The 20331-nt window shown below is 37.4% G+C and overlaps 1 non-coding gene across 1 annotated transcript; it reads left to right on the plus strand.

Annotated features, from left to right (window-relative positions):
- The first annotated feature begins 4549 nt into the window (after positions 1-4549).
- Positions 4550-4656, plus strand: LOC125099444 (U6 spliceosomal RNA). Its single transcript, XR_007127171.1, has one exon. It is a non-coding gene; the product is annotated as a U6 spliceosomal RNA (small nuclear RNA).
- The last annotated feature ends 15675 nt before the right edge of the window (positions 4657-20331 follow it).

The raw sequence follows: 20331 nt of genomic DNA on the forward strand, positions 1-20331 counted from the left end.
ACCTGCTTCACCAGCTGAAAATATAATCATATCTCTCTCTCTTTTTTTAAATTAACTGTTTAGGAATTCACATGCACTCATGAATAGAAAGTCCAAGGTTGCTCTCTGAAAGTATGAGTATATATGTTCTCCCATTATAAACTGTTCAAGAAAGCCACAAACACACTCAGTTCAAAAGAATTAATCCTCCCTCTGAATGCCAGGTGGAGAGAAAACTGAAGTGTCTGGCTCGTCCATTCGGGTCATTGATTCTGCTGCTCTCCTACAGAGTCCGTTCCGGTCCCACAGTGTCCTATTGAACACTTCGATGTTTCCAAGGCCCAGGGTCCAAACAACATTATTCTGTCAATGAAGCCTGTGTTGGTCCTGACTCTTGCAGAGGCTGCTGGAAAACCCATTAACTGGGGCTCTGTAGTTCACATTCACATACTCAACCATTGATCCCCAAACAGGATCAATATGCCTGAGGGGATTGGGTCTGCAAGGGGATCAGCCTCATCTGCCCACTGTGCCGGAATTAGCTCCCGGCCCTGAGTCTCTAGACCTGAGTTACAATACAGGCTCCACCTTCATTCAACAATACAGGCTCCACCTTCATTCAACAATACAGGCTCCACCTTCATTCATGGTGTTTTCCACTCTGAGGTCTAGAATGTCTTTTCCCACCAGAGGATGTCTGTCACTGCGTTGGAGCACAGTAAAGAGATTTTTTCCAATGCTTAAATTAAAGAAGAAATGGGGTCTTGATTCCTTTCCTTCTAAGGAAGGAAAAAGGTATCCAGGAAGGAAAAAGGTATACCTTTTTCTACCTTCTTCCTGGAACCAATACCCATTTTACATGGAATTTGGAGAGCTACTTTCAGGAGGGCACACGTGGTTCTGAAGTGAGACAGTGAGGTTCGAAGAATGAATCTTGTGGACAAAGGAGAGCAAGTAAAGCGTCGCAGTTTTATTAAGCAAGGATATAGTAAAAATCTCCCAGGAGTGAGAGGGGTCCCAACAGGGTTGCCACTGAGGGTTTTTAGGGTTGGTCTTTTATTGAAGGCTAACCAGGGAACTTAAATCTTTTAACGTCTCTATAGATAGCACCACTGAGTAGGAACTAATGATAAGACCTCTAATGGCTTACTTCCTTTTGGGGGTCGAGCAATTCTTTTTTGGTCACAAGAAGCTGTTAAAACAAGACCTCACCTCTGACACCTAGAACAGTATTGTCTAATTTGTTCTCTCATCTCTGGTTTCCTTACACCTCTGCATTTTGGGGATTTCTACGAGCCTGATCCCAGAGCCCCTAACCTATCTCTCCCTACCTCCCCTCATGGGTCCCTCACTCAGTTCTATTATTTTCCCCTCTAGGATAATAGGTGCATATTGGGCTTGTGTTGTTATAACTAATTTCTGCCCCCAAAAATGATTAAAAAAATGTTTGCCTCAAGGTGACTATGTCTCCAAACATAGAAGAACCTGGCACAATTTTCAGAGCTCCATCTTACCAGACATCCCTTACTTCCCATGTGACTCCATCAACTGGGTGACATTGCTAATCTCACCAGTGTTCTCTTTCCCTCTAAAATCTGCCCAGCAAAACAGTTTATATTGCTGTCTAAACTACATAATTTCCCAGACTACTGAAATAAAACAGAAACAAAATATCTAAGTAATTCCAGAACATCTCAAAAACAAATCCATTACTGTGGAAGTCACAGCTCATAAATATCTTGCTTCTATCAACATATAGTTATGTAATATTAGACTTGGTGATGCAGATGGTATATTTCCTCATGACACTTTGCAAGCAAGCTAAAAATGCACAAATACCTCCAAAACAATGACAGAGGAAAGGGAAACAAATTCCAAACCAGAGGAGGCAGTTAGAATCTCATTTTATGAAGCCATGAGACATTTTACACAATGCAAAGTAACTTCTGTTACTCTGGGAAGAACATAGAACACCTAAAGAAAATTACCTCTACCAGATAGATTGGATTGAACACATATATTTTCTTCTCTTGTGTTTTCCCAACTCCCTACTAACACACAAAAAACAATGGGTTTTGTTTTTAGGATATAAACCCCACAGAGGCAAAGAAATGAGCATGATACCGTCAACAATTTGAAAACAAGAAAGATGGAAAAGGCAGTGGACCCAAGGAAGATAAATTTAAAACCAGTAGCACAGAAAGCTGAAAACCAATCTGATTTATTGAGACCCCAAAGGCTCTGGAGTTGACAGCACCAGGTACCTTCAGAATAGGATGAAGAGAGATGATTTGGCTAAAATAAGGAGAATGACTTGAGACTATAGCTAAGAAGCAGCGGGATCAGATTGTTTCCTTCATTCCAACAGGCTGGGTGATTAAGCCTCCCCACTCTAGCAGAAAATGGCAAGTTTATTCTTCGGAGAAAGTAAAAAGAGAGTCTCCAAACTGGGAGACTTAAACACATTAAGGTTGGTGATTCTCTTTGGGAGTGACTACTCTACTGAAGCTCATTCAGGCTCCATAAACAACCAGCTCCATCTTTTGAGGCACACACAACAGACAGGCATGCATAGACACTGGAAACCATTATTTGTAGTCAAGAATTAGAAACAACCCAAAGGTCTATCAGCAATAGAATGGATAATTTAATTGTGGCACATTCTTAAAGTAGAAACTCACAAAAATAATGTTGAATAAAAGAAGTCACACACAAAATGGTACCTATTGTGAGTAGTGATGAGGGAACTAAAGGCAAGCAGAGGACAAAGCAGAAGCTGACATCCTGAAACCTCACCCCCCATGGGATATATGTGACATTCTCAGGCACTCCTGGCTACCCTAAAGGAAAAACAAATAGTTTACCTGTGGAGATCACAATCCTGCAAGACCCGAGTCTCCCTCAGTTGACAAATGTCCTAGTGATTTATAAGGAAGAAGCTTTCTTCTCAACAGCATAACTTCCAGAGACCCATAACTCAGTTTCTGAAGCCCTAACATCATCCTCCCCTGCATAAAATTGAGGGAGGCTGAGGCAGAAGGATATGTAAATAAAGTTGAATTTCTTCTAAACCTAAAGCTTGACAAAGACATGTGATAGGAGGAATATGACATTCCTCCAGGAAGCTCCCAACTATCTTAACTGTTAATGCCTTACTAAAAGGAAAAACAGCCTTAACTTGACAAATAGCAAAGCCCCCAGTATCCTGTGTGTCTTCTTTAATACATGAGAGTTCTTTCAAAACCTCCCTTTTCCTTACCTCTCCCAACACCATAGTATATAATCAGCCACCCAGCAGCAGCTCTTTCTGCCCACGGGTCCTGTCCCTGTGCTTTAATAAACCACCATTTTGCATCGAAGATGTCTGAGAAATTCTTTCTTGATTATTGGTTCTGGACTCCACCCCACTGAACCTGACCTGTACTCTAAAACTACATCAGTAGGAGGGCATAGAGTCTGATAGACATTGAAGAGCCTTTCAGATGCTGGCAATTTTTTATTTCTTGAGCTGAGTGTGGTGAAATGGATATGTTCACCTTGGGATAATTTGTTGAGGTATATACATTTATGATCTTGTTGCTTTTTCATATACATGTAATACTTCAATAATGAAGTTTATTTTTTTAACGGACCAGCTAATAGATCTACACAATTCATATCAACTTCAGAAGTTAAAGTTAAAATTAAAGTTAAGTTAAAGTTAAAGACCCTATTTTCATTGTAGGTATGGGTTTCTGCATAAAACTTGCCATTAGTGGAAAGGAAATGGGTAAGACCATTGGGAAGGAAATTTTCTTGGCCCACAAACCTCTACTGAGAGGTAACTTATAGACCATGACCTCCATCATTTAGATGACCAGTCAGAATAAGCTCATTCTCTCTATACTGTAAATGTGTAGCATTAAGGAGATCTCCATTTCTTCCTAGCTCATTTTGGTAAGCAGAATCTAAGAATTCCCCAAGATTTCAGGCCCCTGATATACTCACACTTTCCCCCAGTGGTTCAATTAAACATCAATTTACGTACCAAATGAAGGGAATTTTCAGATTTAATTAAGTTCTCAGATCTTTGACATTAGGACCAGGAGGTTATCCTGGGTGAGCCTGTCTTGATGAGAGAGTTTTCCTGGTTGGTCACAAAGAGAAAATCAAAGACAAGGGCTCTGGCTAGCCCAGAGGAAATCAAACCTCCTTGCATGAACTGCCCTCAGAGGCCATGTAGCCAAGTGCAGGCAGCTTCTAGGAATGAAGATCTCTAGCAAAGGCTACTGGGAAAATGGGGACCTCAGTCCTACAACCATAAGAAAATGAACCTTTCCAACCACTACAGAGACCCCAGGCCCCTTATGAAAATCACAACTCTTGATTTCAGCCTGATGAGACCTTGAGTAGAGAATCCAGCTTTTCCATGCCTCAGTGTCTACCTACAGAAACTTAGATAATACACTTGTGTTGTTTTAAACCACTAAGTTTGTGGTGATTTCTTAGAAAGGGATACAATCATCCTCCCCCAATATTATCAGGCACCTGCTCACTTTCTATGTTGTATTTTAAAAAGTCACTAATTATTGTGCTCACTTTAGCAGCACACATATTAAAATTGGAACCATACAGAGAAGATTAGCATGACCCCTGCGCAAGGATGACACACAAATTCATGAAGCGTTCCATATTAAAAAAAAAAAGTTACCAGTTATTAGTTACATTTTCCCTCTTTAAACTTCCTAAAATTCTTTAATAGAGTTATCATGCATTTCTCCCTGTAGCAGACAGATGATAGTGTCTCACAAAACTTGATAACTCATTGGTCTGTACTCTAAAAGACTGAGAGGGGTCAAAGGTGAAACTCAGAAAACAAAACTTAGTTTGAGTAAAGGGAGCACAAATTTGCTAACCGCTCTTGAAACATTAACATGAATGAATAATCTTTGAGAGGTAAATAATAATAATAAAATAAGATGTAAGTACATTGTCACATAGAATTGGTTTCACTTAAGGAACAAACCACAGACTTCGTTCCATCTGTAGGATAGAGATAATTTAGATTTTTAAAAGCTTTGAGCCAATTTGTGTGTGACAGAGGCAATAGATGGCAAAGAAGAGAAGGTGGAATCCACTGTCTCTGGGACTGACTTAAGGAGGGATGACCATATCTTCCCACAGCCCAGTGTGTACGTTTCTTTTGGCACTGGACCATTGTCTTAAAAGCAGCATGGGTAGAATAAAATGGCAAGTCCTTTGTCTCTGCCATGCTGATGGTATAATTTGTGCGCCTAACTCTTCTTGTCTTTGCTGGATCCGTACCCTTTCTCTGCAACCTATAAAGGCTGCTTTGTATATCTGCATCATTATGATCAACATGATGATATCTTTTAAAGGAAGTTATAAATGATACTTGAAAGCAAACTTCCTAACTATAATTAAAACAATTTCTAGCATTTCCAACATACATACCTTCTATATTAAAATGGGAATTAAGTTGAGAAAAGCTGCACTTTATCAAAGATTGTCTACACAGGGGCTGGCTGAATGCTTGTGGATTTGTAGAGAATTCCACAGTGCTTTGTGGACTCTGTCAGTCAGGTGTCAGGGAATTCTGATAAATGGCCTAATTAAATCAGCACATAATGAAAGAAGACAAAATGCTCTGGGTCTAAAGACACAATGTGACTTTAGCCAATGCAGACTTTGACTGCATCTAAAGAAAGTGACCACATCTCAAGAGAGAAGGAGCAGTCAGTAGGAAAGATGGGACGTTGACAAGATCCACAGAGCTCCCAGGGCACTAGTCAAGTGAGAGACAGTGCATTTGGGAGGTTAGAGCCATCTTCTCACTGAAAAGATAGGACTACATGGGTGGCAGAGTTATTTCATCCAAGCTGCCTTAGACGTTAGAGGAGTTGTTTCCCCAAATTAAAATTCCTTCTCTGATTTTATAATCACTAAAAGAAATTCTTTTTAAAAAAGAAATTCTTATTTAAAAAAGTTGCTTTTCAGGTGCCATTTTATGAAGAAGGAGGTATTATGTATGGATAAATAACTGGAACATCGAAGGTTTTATGTTTAATTGTGACTTTGGTTGTCAGTGGTGCTTTATATATCTTACTTTTGCAAATTTACAAAACCATAAGGGTACTGTGGCTGCTCTTATGGTAACTTAGCTTCAGCCCATGAGGTAGGTCCTATTTCTGGTCCATTTTACTGTTGAGGAAACTCAGACACAGAAATTAACTTGTCCACATTTACCCAGCTAGTCAGTCAATGATACAAGAGGTGGAAGAAATTTATTTTCAGATTTTATTTATTTATTTTTATTTAAATTCAATTAGCCAATATATAGCACACCATTTCCTTTTGATGTAGTGTTCATGAATCCATTAGTTGCGTATAACACCCAGCACTCATTACATCACGTGCCCTCCTTAATCCCCATCACCTGGTTACCCCATCCCCCCATTCACCTCCCCTTCTGCAACCCTCAGTTTGTTTCCCAGAGTCAAAAGTCTCTCATGGTTTGTCTCTGATTTCTTCCTCAGTTTTCTCTGCCTTACACTGTGATTTTTTTAAGGGGGATTACATTGAGTTCATAGATTGGAAAGGAATCTAAACTTCCTAATACTGAGCCTTCTAATACATGAACATGGTGTATGCCTCAATTTATTCTACCTATAATTTCTCAACCACATTTTGTAGTTTTCTCTGTTGAGATTTTACACATCTTTAATTCATAGATATTTGATGGGATTATTTTTCTGCATTTAAAATACTTAAAAAATTTGGGGCGCCTGGGTGGCTCAGTGGGTTAAAGCCTCTGCCTTCAGCTCAGGTCATGATCCCAGGGTCCTGGGATCGAGCCCCGCATCGGGCTCTCTGCTCAGCAGGGAGCCTGCTTCCCTTCCTCTCTCTCTGCCTGCCTCTCTGCCTACTTGTGATCTCTGTCTGTCAAATAAATAAATAAAATCTTTAAAAAAATAAAATAAAATAAAATAAAATAAAATACTTAAAAATTTTAATATCTCATTGATTGTTGTCATTATGTAAAAATACAATTGCTTTTATATGTAGATCTTATATCTAGCAATGTTTTTATAGTCCCTTATTAATTCTAATGACTTGTAGTTAGATTCATTCATATTTTCTACATACACAAAGGTGTCATCTGTAAATAAAATGTTTTATCTCTTCTTTTAAAATCCTTATATCTTTTATTTCTTTCTCTGGCCTTATCACACTGGTTAGGAACTTGAGTACAATTTTGGCTAACAGACGTTCTTATTTCATTCCAGATCTCACCACGATGTTTGCTTTAAGATTTGTATAAATGGGGGGTCCTGGGTGGCTTGGTTGGTTAAACATCTGCCTTAGGCTCTGGTCATGACCCCAGGGCCCTGGGATCTAGTCCTGTGTTGGATTCCTTGCTCCATGGAAAACCTGCTTCTCCCTCTCCCTTTGCCCACCACTCTCCTTGCTTGTGCCCACTCTCTCTCTCTCTCTCTGTCAGATAAATAAATTAAGTTAAAAAAATTTATAAATGCCCATTATCATACTAAGAAAGTTTCCTTCTTTTCTTAGTTTGCTAATGCTTTCTACTATGAGTAAATGTTATATTTTAACAAAGACAGTTATTCCTCTATTGAGATAGTCATGTGATTTTTTTCTCTTCTATTCTGTTAATGTGTATATTGATTTCAATATTTGATTAGACCTAGAATTCTTGGGATAAACCTAACTTGTTCATGTTATATATTTCTAGGTTTGGTTTGCTAATAATTAAATAATTTTATATTTAAATCATGAGAGAATGCCTGCAATTTTTCTTTCTTGCAATGCCCTTGTTAGGTTTCAGTGTAAAAATTTTACTAATCTCAGGGGTGCCCTGGTGGCTCAGTGGGTTAAGCCTCTTCCTTTGGCTCAGGATCCTGGATTGAGCCCCGCATCAGGCTCTCTGCTCAATGGGGAGCCTGCTTCCCCCTCTCTCTCTGCCTACTTGTGATCTCTCTCTCTCTTTCTGTCAAATAAATAAAATCTTTAAAAAAATTTTTTTTTACTAATCTCATAAAACAAGTTAGGAAATATTCCCTCTATGTCTATTTGGTGAAGGACTTATAGAGATTGATGTCTCTTCTTTATTAATTGGAAGAATTTACTTGTGCAGTCTTCCTGATCTGAATATTCTGTGTACCATAAACAGACTTACCTCAAAGCTAATATTATACAGGCTTACCCAGTATCTTGACCCAAAGGTATGGGACCAAAGATCATACTGCACTGTAATGTTACCCTATGGCACCTAGCACAAAGAAGTGACAAATGTGAAACTTGAAGTTGAAATGTGGAAAATTCTTCCATCATCCATCAGATGCATAAATTTTAAGCAGAGAATACAGTTCTCAATGAATAGTCAAAAGCCCTCTCCTTTTAGGAATACACTTGATACTGCCTTGAAATTTTATAGCTCATATATGAAAGAAAATTGAGGGACATTTATCCCAAATTTGATAACAATCCCAAAATTTTGAGACATTACAATGAGTTATAAATCTGAAAGAAACTTTTCTAACTGACCAATATTAATAACATAACGTGATCAACTAAAAGAAAGATTTGAATTATCCTCACAATAGAAAATGACATTATAAAATTATTGTTATGTATGTAGTGATCAAACTGTTTACAGACAAATGATGTAGAATGAAACTTTTAGAAGTGTGTCAGGCATCTAATGAATAAAAGTACTATGTTATTTTTCTAGATTTGGTTATATATTGATATTGGATGGTTTTTATTACCTATATGTTGTTGTGATTTGTTTTCTCATTCAAAGTAATATTTATTTTCATATGTAATTTTGTATTTTTTTCTTACACGGGTCCTCAAATTTGTGTAAGTATTCCATATTGAATATAGAAGGAAGGAAAAAGGGAGAGAAGGAGGAAATTCAATAACTGAAGAGTACAGAATTCATTTGAAGAATAAGGGAGAGTATCTCTAAAACTACATTGGAAAATATAAGACAATAGAATGATATTTTTAATATTTTGAAAAATATATACTTTTAACTATTTCAAGCCAAATTGTTAATTGTGAGTGCAAAGATATTCTCAAATGTGCAATATATCAAATAATTTATATTTTCTGGAGCACTTATAAGGAATCTACTAGAAGTTCTGTTTTATCAAAAGGGCAGGTAAACCAAGAAAGAGATACATACAGAATTTAGGAAACAAGGGATCAAACACAAGAGAGGCAAAGGACACTTGTAGGATCACGGTAAAGTGGGATTCTAAAATGGTTGCTGTCAATGATCCCACACAGCAACCACTCCAGACTGGAGAAAGAGCCTTCTCTTTGAAGGACCCAAGTGTCTGAATGTACTCATAGTAAATTTACACAACCTAGGCAGGTGGTAAATTTTAGTATTGAATTAGTGTTAATTACATAAAAAACTATTCAAACAAAAATATATATAATTATGAGGTGAGCTAGTGAGTTGTGCAAGATAGAAAAAATGATCATGGTATACTACATGGCACTTACATAGTCATCATAAGACATAAACTGAATGTTGATTCAATCAAAATTACTATATAACTGGATTCAGTCCATGGAGTGAGATAAGTGTTACAGGAAGACATAGTAGAGGAGTGGAATGAACAAGAAGAGCCAAATCTTTATATTTCACAGTGAAAAGTTCATAAATAATGAACCATTCTGAAAAAGCAAGAAGGAAGATATTGACAATTATTAGGAGAAATGGTGGTAAGCTCTGAAATAATTAGCTTAAAAAGATGAAAAATGATTATTTGGGGAGAGCAAAAAATGTAACTAAATTGATGACCTTCAAGAAATTGCTCTATTTTTTTTTTCACATCTTGTGGGGGGAAAATTGTAGGAAAAAAATGGACAGTATGTACATAAAAATTTACATAAAATATGTACATAAAAATTTAATAGAAATAAAAACTGAATTGAAAATTTTTTAAAAAGATTTTATGTATTTATTTGACACAGAGAGAGAGCACAAGGAGGCAGAATGGCAGGCAAAGGGAGAGGGAGAAGCAGGCTCTCCACCGAACTGGAAGCCAGATGTGGGGCTTGATCCCAGGACCCTGGGATCCTGATCTGAGCCAAAGGCAGCCTTTTAACCGACTGAGCCACCAAAAAAGCCACCCAGGTGCCCCAAGAATGTTAAAATTTTTAAGTATTTTCCACTGTTACATATTTCTTATACAATAGAAAATCAATTTAGGGTATAGTGGGTAGGGAACTTGCTCTGCTTAATTGATTTCAAATTTTAATTCTTTGAATGTTTGGGGAAAGGAGAGAGTTAAGAAAAATTATGGTATAAATTACAAGTTAATTTGATGCAGTTGAAAATAATTTTGGTAACCATTAAGATAAAAGAGTTGTCAGATAAATTTCTGTAAATGAAATTACTGATCCTTCTGTAGCTCTCTTCCATTCTGTGCAGGGGTCAAGTTATAAGAGGGACTTTTCTGCTTTTGCTGCTGCGGGTCTGTGCCCCAAACACATTGCTCGTTCTCATTCATTCCCTTAATAAATACTGACTAATTACCCTTTATGGCTATTCCCATGATAAACACTGAGGATGTGTTGTTTAGAAAGATGAGGCTAGTCCCTGTACATGAAGTCTGAGGAAGACACACTTTAACTGACAATACTGACCACCCCCCTTTGCCTTATGACTGCTATTTCTCTGTCAGCTCTGACGTCCCATTTCTTTTTTAATCCAAGTCCTACACATCACACAAGACCTAACTTAAGCTGTTTCCCATGTCAATCTTTCCAAAAGATGCAAGAATTTTCTTCAACATTTTTGTGTGTTTGTGTCTGTAAAGTGGTATTTCTTTAGGACTTTCATAGTGATATGGGTTTTAAGTACACATGGATGAATGACTGAGTAAGGTCATTACCTGTTGACTGTGTCACAGGTATAGCGGGTGGTCATACCAGAAGCTGAGTCACATCTTTTTATTATTCCATACTGCAGACAAATTTCACAGTGTGTGAGTTTTCCTTGTGTACAAAACATCAGTGTCTATCTTAGAGCCGCCTTACGGCAATCCCAAAGCACAGTCAGTTCTAACCACTTCATAATAAGAGCTCACGTATATAGGTACTTACGATGTGCCAGACACAGTTCTGTGCGCTTTAATAAATTAATACCTTAATCCTTTAAGAGATCCCGAGATATGTGTATTAATTGTCCCATTTTATGAAGGACAAATTTGAGACTTGGAGAGATTAGGTAACTTGCCTACTGTCAACAGAGCTTGCCAGACGCCAAGCCAGGCAGTCCAGCTCCAGGATCTGCCCTGTTAGCCTCTGGGAGACACTTCTTATCAAAGAAATGCTCAGTGAGCAGCAGCTAGTGTTAAATTACAACAGGCAGATAATTTAAAGAATATATTGTATAGCAACTGTTCATTGACTTTTCTGTAGTTATGAAATGTAATTCCTCCATATTTCACGAATATGGTGTTTTGACTTCCAAATGAGGAACACTAATTGAAAATAATGAGAAAAAATCTCAGAATTTAAAATACATGAGTGACAGAGTTTATCTCATAGCGTTAGAATAATTTAAATACATGGTTTCAGAATTAAAACTTTTTTAGGTGAAAAAAATGTGAGAACAGCATTTTACCATGACTGTTTTATTGGTGCTATATATTAGATTTCTTGTTTGTTTGTTTCCATTTTCCCTGAAATAGATATTTGTACTAAGAGATGACCCTTTTCATCATCCCAAGGTTCTGGGATCGAGCCCCGCATCTGGCTCTCTGCTCCACAGGGAACCTGCTTCCTCCTCTCTCTCTGCCTGCCTCTCTGCCTAATTATGATTTCTTTCTGTCAAATAAATAAAATATTTATAAAAAAAAAAAAAAAGAGATGCCCCTTCCTTGCTAGAGCCCAAGTGTGAACGGCTGATTTCAGAAGTCACAAGTCTGTATGTTATTTCTGGAAAATTAAAGACATGAACTTTTGCTCTGTGGTTAATTACACTTAATAATTAGGAAACTATAATAAAAATTTGAAATGAGAAAGGGGAAGATCAAATTAATCATAAAACACAGGATGAAAATAAAAATGCTTAAAATTAAATTATTTGACAGAATAAAATTACAATAATAATTTTTCTAAGTTTTCTAGGCATATTAGTAAATAATAATGGGGCTTGAGAATCCTCAAACTAAAAACTCAAAGATTTCTTTAAAATAATATCATTTGGAAAAAAAAATAATAATATCATTTGGGGCTCCTGGGTGGCTCAGTCAGTTAAGTGTCCGCCTTCAGCTCAGGTAAATGATCCCGGGGTCCTGGGATCAAGTCCTGCACCACGACCCCTGCTCAGCAGGGAGTCTGCATCTCCCTTTGCCTCAGCTCCTCCCTCTTCTTGAGCTCTGGCTCATTATCTCTCTCTCTCTCAAAAAAAAAAAAATAGGTGAAATAATATCATTCTGCAAATAAAGTTATAGTACTAGTGCTAGATCACTTTGAAAACGTAAAAGCAAAGGAAGAAATAAAAATTGTAACTTTTTAATTTCACTGTAACTACAATCACCACTCTTCCTACTCTGGCTCTGAATAAAAACAGCAAGCATTTATGGTTCTTTCAAGGAGAAAAGAAGGGATCTGTGGGCTTCGGTAATTGCTGGTATTTCCCCATTCATTCTATCCCCTCCAGCCTTAGTCTACAGAAGAACAGAGGTGGAGTAGGCAGAAGTGTGAGGCAAACTTCTGAACTGGCAGTATATAGCTGGTAAATCAGTAGCGTGTCTGGCTCATGCAATCACTAAGAATTTTCCTTAAATGGGTGCAAAAGACAACATAAAGCTTTCCATGACTTGTCAGCCAGATCCCTTGAGGAAACCACTTAATCCCACTGAGTCTTTGTTTTCTCACATATTAAAAAGAAGATAAAAGTACTTTCCCGACTATCTAATCTTCTTGTTGTAAAGCTCAAATTATATGTATATATTATATATATACTACATACCTAATAAAAGATAGCCTATATAATATTACATATAATTTATAAGAGTGTTTTTGGAAAAGGAGAAAGTGTTTTATAAATTATAGTAACTAGCAATAAAAGCATATTTTTAAGTCATATACTATTAAGTAAAGAGAAGTAGAACTGGTAAATTCTTCCTCACACTGTCATTCCGTGCTTATTTAGAAAAATTACTTAACTCTTCTTTTTCTTTATTTACATTAAAGAATGATAATGATAGTGACAGCTACCATTTAACAGACCACTGGCAGTGCAAAGTACTTAAGTGCATCGGCAACCCTTGGAGGTAAGCAATTCAAGGTCAGAGTCAGAGTGGGTCACATCAGGTACAAAATTTAAGGGGGCAACAAAAAATTCAATTATCAAGATGAACTATATTTTAATGTTATATTTTTAAAAATCAAAAGTAATCCAAATAAATCACTGATGAAGAAAATATCAATATTTGAAATAAAGACAAAACAGTTATCTTGTGTAAAATTGAATACATTAATTTCTTTGTGCCTTTGCTTATTTCTCTATCTAAAATGGGGAAATACTACTACTACTAATAATAATACTTACTTCTTAGAGCTATGGTAGAGATTAAATGATTTAGTGTATGTCAAGTGATTAGAACAGTACCTGGCACAGTACCTGGTAAATGCTTGGAACGTGTTAGTTAAAATCATTTAAGATGACCATGATTACTGACTTTTCAACTTTAGATATGAGGAAATTGAAGAGTCAAAGGATTGAATGGTGTGCTCAAGGTTCCCAAGTCAGTCACAGGGTTCACACTCAGGACACTGTACTCCAGAGCCCTTTTCTTAATCACTAGAGTATAATGTTTCCCCATGAGGGTGTTATGAAAACTTATGGCTCTTAAGGTACTCTGATCGTGAGCGTGTGTGTGTGTGTGCGCGTGCGCGCGTGGGTGCACTGCACAGACAGATGAGTGAGTTGTATGGTGAGAGATATTAAAATCTCTCAGAATTCTACCTAACATTAATGTATACACTGAGAAATGCTTAACTGGCTGGAATCGTTCAGCAAAGAGGCAGAAAAGGAAAGAGAAAAAATACCCTCCAGGCCAACTGTGGAACAGGATCTTCCTTCATCCCACTAGAAAGGTTAGGACAGATTACATAACCAGGTCTTTTTAGATAAGAGGGCAATCCAGCTTTGTAAGGAAATACATCATCAATGGTTACATTCAGCATTTTGTGGCTTGCCCTGTTTTAATCTGTTCACTGAATTGAGCTGTAGACATATTTTTTATGAATAGCAGAAAACAACACACGCATGTGTTTATACAACTGTTTATACAGCTGCATCCATAACATACAGTTCATGGTACAGAAAAGTAGCACTCTGTTACTTAAAGGACTTACATCTTTAATTATATCTCTTGGTAAAGCGAGCCACAGATTATTTGTACAGATTTCTAGGTCGGTCACAGTCATGCTTTCTAAGAATGCAACTTAGTCGTTAAAACCTGTTATTCAGGGCTATCTATCCTGAGTTACTGCCTCTTATATGTTATCCTTTATCCAGACTTTGGAAAATAATTTCATTTCCCTTGTGAATGAACAGAAGCAAATTAGAGTGTTAATTTCTATGCAACTTCTTTTGAATATTTCCTTACTAAATACTAGAAAGATTTAAAGTACAGAGTCCTGGCTTCTAGTCTTAAATGTAATCCCATAGAGTAAAAAATGATAGACACACTCGTGCATAAATATGACAAAAAAGGCTTGAATAGATTTATATAATATTTCAAACCTCTTTAAAAAAATGCTGACATTTGCATGATGCCTTTTTCTTTTTTCTCCAAGATTTTATTTAAATTCAAGTTAGTTAACATATAGTGTAGTATTAGTTTCAGGAGCAGAATCTAGTGATTCATCACTTACAGACAACACCCAGTGCTCATCGCAGTAAGCACCCTCCTTAATACCCATCACCCATTCAGCCCATCCCCCACCCACCTCCTTTCAGCAACCCTCAGTTTGTTCTCTATAGTTAAGGGTTGCATGATGCCTTTTTCACAATTTACATATATTTTACAACTCCACAACATATTTATAAACCACTGGTTCGATGAATTGAAAGCATGCCTTTTATCACCTTCTGTCAGGGATCTGCCACTAATTAAACCTGTAACCTACTGTTTTGGTATCCCATTTCTTTATTTAAAAATGGGGCTAAGAAGAAGACCCCAAATTGTGAAGATCAAATAGATAAAACATGCAAAGTGTTTAGAAGATGGTGTGACAAAAATGTTACTTTGTCCAATATCACTATTTTTTAGTGATATTTATTTTCCAAGCTTTTGGAAAAAGCTTGAAATATGCCAATATAATTACACCACCTTTAATAATGAGCATGGAAATTTGCCCTCTTGGATCCAGAGGTTTTCTAAGGCTCTTCTACATCACAGTAAAATAGCTAACAGTCTGTGCCTTAGCCTCCTACAAGGAATGGTATAATGTTGAACAGGTCGTTGGGTGTAGAGGACTCATGGCATATATTGACTCCATAAACGCATCTAGTGTACACTCATGATTGCAGTCAGAGTAGCTTTAACTCTTGAAAATTAATCTCAGCCCAAAGATTTTCCTAAGTAGAGAAACCCTTGCAATAGAGTACAGTGACTCAATGACTTTGATTAACAATTACCTTAGGAAAAATTAGGAAAGATAGACACAAAACTTTTAGAACTTAATAATGGTTTTCAAAAGCAAAACTCCTTATTCAATAGCCAAAGTAGTAAGTTATTTAACAGAATCAGTGAGCCAACTCAGTAACCCAAGTTTGCATCATGTTCTAATTAGAAAGAAATGTGAAAAGGATGGCTTTCTATGTGGGAGTTAAAAAAGAAATGTAAGAGAAACGTCTAATATCTGTTGCAGTTTGGATTTGCATGACCTGTTGGTAAAGACTTGGGTTCTTCAGAACCAGCTGAAGAAAGAAACCTTATGGTTTAGACAGTTTGAACTTGCAAAATTCAGACTCATGTGCTGTCTCAGGACACTACCTGTTATATAAAAAGTGGAACTGATAATTACAAAAGACTGACTAGGAAAATGTGTTATTTCGTGCAGATGGCCAGTTTTGGAAAAGTCAGGGTACAGATGAGGAATATGGGATGATGACTGAGTCTACCTCTGACCATCTGGCATGGACCTTGGGACCTTAGCAGCAGATTCCACCCAGCAGTGCTAAATACGGGAAGCCTTCTGTCTGAGAATATTAAACTACACGTCTTCACCCTTCACCTGGATTCAAGAAACTATATGATAGTCATCCTGATTCTTTAATGAAAACATAAGAGAAAAGAACAAAGCAGTGCCTTTTTGGAAGATTGTATCACAATTAATTAGCAATTCTGTGTAATGACTATAAGAAGCCAAGAATCAAGATTAATCCTTCTCATCTTTGTGAGATATTCCTTTTATGTACAGTTTAGGATTTGCTTCTGACCTAGTCACTTAAATTGAACTCTAAGACATTGCGATGCCTAGGTGATCTTCCCAAATTAAGATCTGGTGAGCACTGACCTTTACAGAATGTGCACTCCAGTGCCCAGACTAGCATGCTCTGAAGGAAAGGCCGCGGTGGCCACTGGTGCTATGTTCACTTGATCAAGGGCATTTGTGGTTATCTTTCCAATTCAAAGTCTTTTGACATTTAAGAGCTCACATCATAGTCCCCTCAAAAGTAAGAATTACCCCATTACACACCCTGCGTTCTTTAGATGCAGCTTTTTAAAAACACCCCTACCGCCCTAACTTGCTTCTGCCAAGGACGCCATCTTGCCCCAGGCATTCAGCTCTGACCCAGTCTGACAGAAGCAGGACAGGCTAAAAATAGCAACAACAAAGGCTACCAGGGCTTTGAGGATGCTTTTGCATTTTCCTTTTTTCTTTCTTTTTCCTTTTTTTCTTTTTTCTTATTGGTGCAGTGAACCTTTATTTCAAGTCTAAAACATGAACTTTTGATAGACAATACACATCTAAAAGTCATACTACATAGGTCATAGTACTCCCCACCCCTCCTTGCTCCCCACAGTTTAAAAAATACACATAGACAAATTTGCCATGATTAATCCTAAGCAACTGTATCCTGAAATCTCTGCATGTATTTTGCACTCAGATCAGGTATAATTAGTTGCCCTTTCACTCTACTGCCATTATTTTGCTCTGACCACATCTTTGTATTTTAAGTACCTGGCATATGGTAATTACTTAGTGAGTGTTGAATAAATAAATTAATGAATATATATCAGTCAGGATAGCCCAGTTATGCTGCAGTAACAAATGTCTCCAAATGTTTATTTCTTGCCTGTACATTATGTCCATCAAACTCAGTGGTGGTTCCATTCATGTTGCTTCTTTTCATGGACCAAGGAAAGTCATATATATAAGGCTGACATTAGTCGGTTGGGACAATATAATCTGCTTTCAGGAATGGATATCAATTACCACAAATATTCACTTCTCTAAGCTCCCACATACAGAACACATTTACCCACTTCCCACAGGAGATAATCCTACTACTCACAGCATCAGGTTCAAAATTCTGGGGCTCATGATGGGCTTTACATTGGTTGGGAGACCTATTAACAAGTTATCCAGCCCATACTCATTCAGTATTCTATGTGTAGGCAGGATCAGGATAACTATAATAAGTATTTTCATTCAGAAGAGGAAAGAATGAGAGCTACAGCAGTCACTGGTCCATAAAAGTTTGAGATAGCATTGAGAAGTTGTAAGTAGCCCCTAACCACTTGCGGAATGTTCCTTAACAATTCTCTGATTGCAACCCTGGGAATGGTTCTGAAATTCATTATTCTCCTTGGTGTTAATTTTGCCCTCTGAGAAGTCTCCCTTTCTGTTATCTTTCTTGGCTACATCTGAAGAGAATATTGGGGCTCATACTTTCACAGGGAGCTGAAGTATAGTCTTAGTCACTTTTTACCCACAGAAATATAGGGGCCCAAGTCTCAGGAAATCAGTTTCTTCTCATCCAGATGATGGGGGTTTTTTGACAGTACCACTCACTCAGAAATGTAGCTGGCTTCTCATCTACTTGATTCCAGCAACTCTGCTTGTCAATAGACATGCCTCTCTTTCTGCATTCAGTCTAGGTATTTGAGCCTATCATGCCCCCTTGGTGCGCCACACACTTTGTCTCTTTCCCCTGGGCCATTTGTTCAATGCAAGAGGCAATTACTAGGTGTCACATTGATCAGTTCAAGGGTTTTAACAAAGGATATAATGGCCATATGCTCGACTTGTACCTAGCTGAATTTTCATTGTCTCCCTTTGTCATACAAAGACTGTCTCAATTTTATCATTCATGGGTTATACATGAGAATCACTTATATCTTTCAAACCTGCAAGTTCCTAACTGTCTTGTCTTTCCCTATTTCCTTTCATTTCTTCTTGCAAACTGGCCAATATTGTCTGAGCTTTTGGTCAAATGCACCTTATCAAATGCAGTCAGTAGCAATTGAGACACATGATACTGTTTCCCAATTTCTTGGCCAAGAGCAATGAGCTCATTAGGAACATTATTTGTCCTTTAAATTACTAGAGGCCACAGTTTTTATAAAGTATCTCACCATTTCAGAACATTTACCATGTAAACAACCTTCAGTAACTCTTCCTTTCTACCCATAACCTGGCTTTGAAGCCATTAACACTAGATTAGTTTATTTTGTTGTTCAGACCTTAATTTCTGTGTCAAGGTAGGCTAAGTTATGCTACAATAATAAACAATCTCATATCGCCAAAATTTTAGGCTATGTTATGCTACAGTGATAAACAACCTCATACGGCCAAAATTTACAAGGGTGTATTCTTTATAGCTCCTGCTATATGTCCATTGTGGTCAGCTACGGCTGCCCTCCATGTCTCCGTGTTTACATTAGGACCCAGTCTGATGGACAACTCTCTGGGCCATTTTGTCACTCTTACAGCAAAGTAAAAATGGAAATAATTTGTCCTGTTTTAATTTTAATTTGCAGTTCTCCAATTGTTATGAAGTTGAGCATCTCATGTCTATTTGTGTTTTTATTTATTTATTTATTTATTTATTATTTATTTGACAGACGGAGATCACAAGTTGGCGGAGAGACAGGCAGAGAGAGAGAGGAGGAAACAGGCTCCCTGGTGAGGCGAGAGCCCAATGTGTGGCTCAATCACAGGACCCTAGGATCACGACCTGACCCGAAGGCTTTAACCCACTGAGCCACCGAGTCACCCCAACATCCTAGATGTGTTTTTATTTATTTTTTAATGAATTCTCTGTTTATATTACTTGATACTTGTAAAATTGGGTAGTTTGTCTTTTTGGCCGTGACTATTGTGGTGCCAAGTATCATGTCCAAAGTCACACAGCAAGTGAATGTCAGAGCCTGGTTTAGAACTTATCTTTTATGACCTTTCAAATGCATCATGGGGGCTTCATTATTCCAACTTCACAACGAAAATTAGTTTCTTCCCATTTGGAGTCTTTTCTGCTAGTAAAATAAAACTCCTGCCACAGTCTAAACCTATTTAATTTCAATATAACATCTTTTGTCTATGTGCCTGATAGTAATAGGTAAGACTATTAAATCTTTATACATATACAATCTGGACCCCAGTTGAATATTTCTCAAAGTTTACCTCCCTAGTGATAATTGCAGGACATTAAAAGATAACCAGCTTTACTCACAGACCTAAAATCTTGCCAGAGGAATGAATATTTCTATTTTCATTTTTAATTAAATATACTACACAAAGACAGCTCCTCTTAGCTTAAAATTTTGAAAAAGTAGGTTTGATGATCTTTAAAGTGGCCACTTTAGGGGCGCCTGGGTGGCTCAGTGGGTTAAGCTGCTGCCTTCGGCTCAGGTCATGATCTCAGGGTCCTGGGATCGAGTCCCGCATCGGGCTCTCTGCTCGGCGGAGAACCTGCTTCCTCCTCTCTCTCTCTCTCTGCCTGCCTCTCTGCCTACTTGTGATCTCTCTCTGTGAAATAAATAAATAAAAATCTTTATAAAAAAAAATAAATAAAGTGGCCACTTTATCTTCATACTGCTCCTTTACAAAGCAGCTCTTAATTTTGCTTAAACCTATTAGTGGGACCACTAAATATAGGACTTAAGGAACCTAAGATATGTTTTGTTGATAAAGGAATTTTTTTTGATTAAATAATTTTTACATTCACCCCTAATTGCTTCTTTAAATAGGCTTCTCCCTACAACTCATGTTAACTGGTGAATACCTTAATTCCTGCTATTGCATGTGTGAACAGATATGGGCTTTATTCATTCTATTCCT

This window comes from Lutra lutra, chromosome 4 (genome assembly GCF_902655055.1).
Source record: "Lutra lutra chromosome 4, mLutLut1.2, whole genome shotgun sequence".
NCBI lineage: Eukaryota > Metazoa > Chordata > Mammalia > Carnivora > Mustelidae > Lutra > Lutra lutra.